The sequence below is a fragment of the Diabrotica virgifera genome, chromosome 10 (assembly GCF_917563875.1).
Source record: "Diabrotica virgifera virgifera chromosome 10, PGI_DIABVI_V3a".
Classification (NCBI taxonomy): Eukaryota; Metazoa; Arthropoda; class Insecta; order Coleoptera; family Chrysomelidae; genus Diabrotica; species Diabrotica virgifera.
This window is the reverse complement of record NC_065452.1, coordinates 23005845-23013263: the sequence shown is the minus strand read 5'-3', so window position 1 is coordinate 23013263 and position 7419 is coordinate 23005845.

Here is a 7419-nt window from a genome sequence, read left to right as displayed (position 1 = left end):
ATATAATTTTTATTCTTTGACATGTTATCAATGTGCTTGCCAAATTTCATGTCAATCCAAGCGGTGCTTTAAAATTGAAAGCTAAACCCGTGATTCAATGTACTATAAGTTGCTAACCGTTGCTAAGGGCAACCGACACAATAAATCACATTCGTAAAAAAAATAAATCTCCACTACACTTTAAAAATCATTTTTAATAATTAAATGTAATTTCCGTTTAAAATTATTTGGATTTTAAGATGATATAAGTCTTCCTTTAGTCAATGACTGTGAAATAATTTATTTTAATTGTTATAAATAAAGTCATTACGATTTAAGAAAACAAAAAAAATTATCTCGGCTTCAGTTGGCGGTAGAAAATTTTTATTTTGTTTTGAATCTTTATTTTGTCTTCAGCATCTTCAGCAACAATAATCTGCAAGCAAGAAACTCATAGGATGTATAGGGGCGGCTTCAGTTCTAAATATGCATAACGAAATTTGCCCCCTTATTTTCAAACCCAAAATAAGAGATTGAAAAATGTTTTACGCATGTATTTACATCAGAATATGAAAATATAAGTCTTTAGAAGTAGAGTGGATCTTGGATTAACTCTCTACGATTTTTTTTAATTATAGCCTTCGACATTTGACCCCTTGGGATAAACAAATTATAAAATATAAGCAACAAGTTCACCAATCGGGCTCTACAAATTTTTTTATGTTTGGTATTGGAAGATCTTTATTTGAAAGCCTTAAAAAATGACTAAAAGTTATTTTTACAATCAATAATGCAATTGCAAAAAACGACAATGTTGGCCTTTTTGCAGGCTGTTTTGCAATAATGTATTAACGAAATTAAACTTGGCATAGCTTAAATTATAGGTTTTTTAATTTACTACAATTTTCCATTGAAAAGTTTTTCTCTAAAATGAATATCCTAAGCTACAATAATCAAAATCTTTAAAAATTTCAAGTTCAACAAATGAAAAACGTCATAAATAAAAAACCGCACAAAATTTTAAGTTACGTTTTAGTAGAAGTTATTTCTGCCATCGTACTTTACAACACCTGATAGGTTTCAAAAATTCCTGAATTATAATTAACTATTTAGATGGGAAATAAGCCACAATTAAATTGAAAAAAATAAATTTATTAACGTTTTGACGCCCAAATCGGGTGTCGTTGTCAAAATACAAAATACTACTAAATTAAACAAAAATGTTATGCTTAGTAAAAAGTTCTTCTAATTTATTTAATCTGACTCATTTATATCGGCAATTCAGACATATATTATACAATTTAAAGTAGAAGATTTTAAAATGATATTGCCAATATTTATGCGTTCCTGGGACGACTTTACTGAAAGATAGTTCATTCGATTACATGAAATAAACCCCAACTCAAGATTATCCGCCATAAAAAAATCATAGCATGTGATCTGTTTTTAAAAAGACAACCAAATGCAACCGGAGATTCTTTCACCAGCTTGCAATACCGCCTTTTTCTCTCTCGTCGATATGAACCTAGCAAGGATTCTATTTTCTGCTTCAAATCACCAACAGGGCACTATTTCATTTCCACGGCAATTAGCCTCCACACATCTTCTCGCTGACTTTTATTTAACAAATTCACGAGGAAAATAAAATTCGTGTAGCTGGCTATATACCATAAGTCACAAAAAATACAGGATCCTTTGTAAAAAGTATATTTAAAAGACCCCAATAAGGGTTACATCACAAAACACTCAACAAAACGTTTTAAATGTACCTTTTACAAAGGATCCTATATTTTTTGACTTTTATTTAACCCGCCATTACACGCGCTATGAGGGAATCCCTCACCATATTTGTTTATAAGCAATGAAATTGTGTAAACTAATACGATAACCTTAAGCACCCAGGAATGCCTTTAGCATGGTTCATGAGAGAGTATGAAAAAGTTATAGAATATTTCAGGCGGTGAGTGTGCTGTGTGATAGTTGAAAGGAGAGACATCCCTCTTCAGGTGAGGGAATTCCTCACTGCGCGTGCAATCACGGTGAAATCACGTTTCTGTTATCTCAAAGAAACTTTTAGGTTTTTATTTAATATTTAGGTAGGTTTAATTAAAATATTATTGTTTGGATTAGGTTATGAACAGTGGCACACCGAGGGGGGGGGGGCGTTTTGGGAGTTAAAATCCCACCCTGAGCATATAGAAATATATATAAAAGAAGGTAGGAAAATGTAACTTGTCTTTCACAAATAATACAAAAAACTTTCGGTGCCCAAGCAAACCCCCATCCCCTACAAAGGAAAATTCTAGGTGCGCCACTGGTTAAGAACCCATTTTTAAATTTACCTATTCTAATTGGGAAATAAGCCACAATTTAACTTGAAAAATTAATTTTATTGACGTTTCGAATTCCACCTCGGACGTCGTTATCAAAATACAAAATATTAATAGTTAAGTACATAAATGCCACAAAGAAATAGCTTCAGAACAGTTGTTAATTTTAATTTGTATTTTTAGTAAAATCAATTCGCGTAAAGAACGTTAATTTCTTCAGTGGTTTGCTGAAATTGAAAATTAAGAAAACTTGTTTTTGATCTATATTATTTTTACTTTTGTTTTGTTAAATTAATAAAAAAAATTGGTTTACGAGTCTTTCTATAATATGTGAGTACAACCCATTTTATATTTATACATGTTGACATTCATTCTTTCTCGAAATAAGTCGAATTGATGTAGGTGAGGGCGACGCTCATACGCGTGCAACCACGTCACAATAGAAGACGCGTGTAACGGCGGGTTAAGTATTTGGGATGCTTAGGATCCCATAGCAACGTATGTGAACCAAATAGGTTTATTTTTACGAGGAAAGGCCCAAAATGTCGCCTGTCAAAATTTTTAATGTGTTTTAAATGTATTAATTTTTTTAGAATCCTGAGAAAACTACTAAGTATTTTTTTAAAATTTAAACGCAGAATTAAAGATGACCTTATTACCGAGGACCGAAAGTCGCTTAGAATAAATAAAAAGTTTCTTTTGAATGAAATATTTGCAATTAAAAATCACACTAAATTTCTCTTTTATTTTCACCCCTATAATTTATTAGAATAAACATTATAGAAGTTGTCAGGGACTTTTGGCCCTCAGTAATAATGTAATTTTCATTCTGCTTTTAAATTTTTCAAAAATATTCATTAGTTTCCTCAGTAAAAAATGAATACATTTAAAACACATTGAAAATTTTGACAAGCGACATTGTGCGCCTTTCGCTTTAATTAAAGTAATCGAATCTTTTTGAGTATTCATATTCTACGATCAAATTACCACAACCAAAGCTTATGCTTCGCAATCAACTGAACCTCGCGTCCACACTGAACGAACAACATATGCATACTATATTACTGAGGCACTAAGGCGCCTTTGCGCACGTGCATTTTACCGACACCGATCGTTTCGGCTCCGAGCCATGTTCACCCAAGGCAGCGTGCGCTCGCACAACCCTTGGGGCACGTCCACACAGACCGAGCATTTGGATCGCGAGGCAGCTTCGCCTGAGCGTGCGGCCAGTGGAGTCTGAAGCAAGAAACCCATTATGAACAGCCAGCACGGCACAGCCCGGCACAGCCCGGCACGGCACAGGACAGTCCAAATTCATTTGTATAGTTTTAAATGCAACGTAACCCATTATGAGCAGCCAGCCCGGCCCGGCACAGGCCAGCACGCAAACGGAACGGCCGAAATTCTCCGAGTAGAATAAAATCCGTTGGAGTCGAACGGCCTCAACGGCCAGTCGGCGCCAGTGTGTCATAATTGTTATAAAATATTATATTGTTGATTTTTTAATTGAAAGAGCGTTGTTTCTTTTGAAATAATATGGACGAACTTTTAATTGAGAGTGTCAGAGAATACCCATTTTTGTATGATGCATCGGACCCAGGTTATCACGATGCGATAGCAAGAAAAAGGACAATGCATGGGTACAAATATCCGAACATTTTGATCAATGAACAGGTACGTACATTATCTTTTAACCATGAATTCGTTTTTTTAACATAATGCATATTCATTAAAATTGTGTAGTTTATGTCTTTTAAAAACTTTTATTTTACGATAGTTTTTAAAATATATCATAGATGACATGATGCGTTTCTAAAATAAAATTAAAACAATACATAACATTTTTCTCCTATAGGTATAGAGATGGGCTAAATTATGGAATAAATTCATTTTCTCTAAAATGGACGGCTTTGGAGAAAAATCCCGAAACACGTCGATTTTTATTTTTAAATTACAATTTTTTGGCATATATTTCATACTAGTGACGTTATCCATCTGAGCGTGATGACGTAATCTATGATTATTTTAAATGGGAATATGGGTCGTGTGGCATCTCATTTGTGGCCAAAAAATACTTTTTTAATTAAGTTAATTGACGAAAAAAGAAGAATGTATGCAATTTATTTAACTCAAATTACTTTCTAATGATGTCAGAAAATAGAAAAAAATGTTTATTTGGCAAAAAACATTGCTTTTCGCTTAAATTAAATGTTCAAACTGTCAAGAGGTAGGTGGGAGGCTGTTTGTGATTTAATTTAAGTGAAACGAAATGTTTATTTGTGAAATAAACATTTTTTTTCTATTTACTGACAGCAGTACAATGTATTTTGAGTTAAATAAATTACATACATTCTTCTTTTTGCGTCAATTAATGTAATTTAAAAATTATTGTTTTGGCCACCCTGTATAAATAATGATATTATTGTTTATATTACTGAATAGAGGATTGAACACCCTTTCAAATGAGATGCCATACAACCCCTATTCCCATTTAAAAAAATCATCGATTACATCATTAAGCTCAGATGAATGACGTCTCTAGTATGAAATACAGTGGAACCTCGATCATCCGTCAGGGCACCGGACCAAGGGTATGACGGATAATCGAGAAGACGGTTAACAGAACATTAAAAAAATAAAAATCATACTGTTATGGTGACACACAGATATTAACTAATAATTTGTGTGATGTACATTTTTATTTTCGGCTTGGCATTCTAAAAATAGAACTCTAAAAGTATGGTATCATTTATCATTACCTATTTAAATTGAAATTTAATCCAGAGTCCTGAATAAGAACAAAAATTATTTACATAAAAAAATGCGGTGATGGCATAACTGCACGTGTACATTTCAATGAATTTCGTTTGGCTTATCACAATCAGTGTTGCCAATCGCATTTCTCTAGATTATCCGATGATCGCTCGAAAAATATCCGATTTGTCACGAAAAGGTACGCTAGGTCAAAAATTATTCTGTTATTAAAATCAACGTTGCCAATGTTATTCTTTTACTCCCCCTTAACAACCATCAAATAACAAAATCCGTTGTTCGTACGCCAATCAGTTGATTGTAATCAATTATCATTATGATAATTAACATAATTAATTGATTGATTAATTATTAATTATCAATTAACGTAACAATTATTTTAATTGATTGATTAATTATTAATTATCAATTAACGTAACAATTATTAACATAATTGATTAATTAATCAATTAATCTCATAATTGTAATCAATTATGTTTTCAGCAACCCAATCAAAGTTGACATTGACAGTAATTAAATATTTGATAATGATCAGTTGATTCCATTTCTGATTAGCGTTCGAACAACCGGCCCTTTAATCTACTGGATTCTCTGTTTCACAGTTTAAAAATTTTCGTTTATAGATGAAAATCTCGTATCCTAGCTGATTACCTAATTCATGTATGTAATAGCTATTTGTATAACAAGGGAGGGCTACTTTTCCTCCCGAGAATGAAGTTTACTGCCCGACGCGTGTCGGAGGGCAGTAATCATTCAAGGGAGGAAAAGGCACTTTACTCCCATGTTATACATATGGTTTTTCCACCTTCGTCAAATTAATAACAAGTAATTTTCATTTTTACTTAATTTATTTATGTAACTAACCAACAAAATTTATTAAAACTAAAACTTAACAAGTAGGTACAATATAACTGTCAACTGTCAAATATAAGTCAAATTATTAATGTAAACATTGTTAAAATCAAAATAACAATTTACTGTTTTTACCATTCTGCAAAATACAGGGTGTTTTATAAATAAACGTTAAAATGTATAGATACTTACGTAATAGAAAATAGATATTGGTCAATAAGCTAAATTTCATGAATGATATACCATGACGTCACTTTTACTTTTCCTCCCTAGGGAACAAAAGTACAACTTTGCAACTTTTACAATCAGGTCTGGAAAAGTATACTTTCAGTAGAGATAGGTGGAAATAGTTATTTTCCTAACAAGTGTAGAAAGTCATTCTTTTCCGCACGCGACTGCAGTTTGCCGAACGACGCGAAGCGGGAGTTCGGCAAGCAGTCGAGTGCGGAAAAGAGACTTTCTGCAAGAGTTAGGAACAATATTTTTTCTAAGAGTCTTTAAAAAATTACCAAATCTTAATCAATTAATTTAATTATTATGAAAATACATACACAAATTAATTCTTTGACAAGGTTGTCAAAACCAAACTTTCAATATGATTAGTTAGCATGACGACGATCTTGGTTTCCATGACGATGATTCAAACGACTGTTATTGTCTACCGATTTGACTTTCGAATATTATGTCAAAATAATTTTATTCGTCGAATTGTCGCGTTAATTTCATTAAAACAGGAACACAATAAGATATGTTTGAAATGAATTAATAAATAATATCTAAATATTAGTTTATTGCATGTATTATAATTACTTTAAGGCCATATTAATATATCTAAATTAACACGCGTGCGGAAAAGTAAAAACCGCGTGCGGAAAAGTAACACGCGTGCGGAAAAGTGAAACTTTCTAAACTAAAATGCGTGCGCGAAAGTAGACATTTTTGCACGCTCGTAGAAAAATACTATTTACTTACTATTATTATATTATTCGTATTTTGTATTATCGTAAGTGTTAAATTCTAAATAAATAAATAAATCTAAATATTTCATTATTTGGATCGTTATTTTTATTATAATTATTAAGTAAAAAAAAAACACTTTTAAAGATTATTTTATTAAAACGTAATAACTACCTAAACCTAGGTACTAGAAAAATAAATAATAAATAAATCGATGTTTAATCTGGCGGTTATAACCGGTCAAAAAAACCGGTTGTTCCAAAAACCGGTGTTCGGTTTTTATAGACATAGCCTATGTACAATAGGTTCCAGTCAGCTTAAAAGTTCTCATTTACGAGCGTGGGGCGAAAAAATTTTCTATTTTTTCTCTGAATTCAGTATTTTTCCACTTATTTGGGTTTTAACCGGTTGTTACTTTAAAAAGAGAAAACCGGTTATAACCGGAACAAAAAACAAACGGAAAACCCGATTATATCAGAGAAAAAAACCGGTTTTAGGTTATAACCGGTAGGTTTTTCCCATCCCTAGA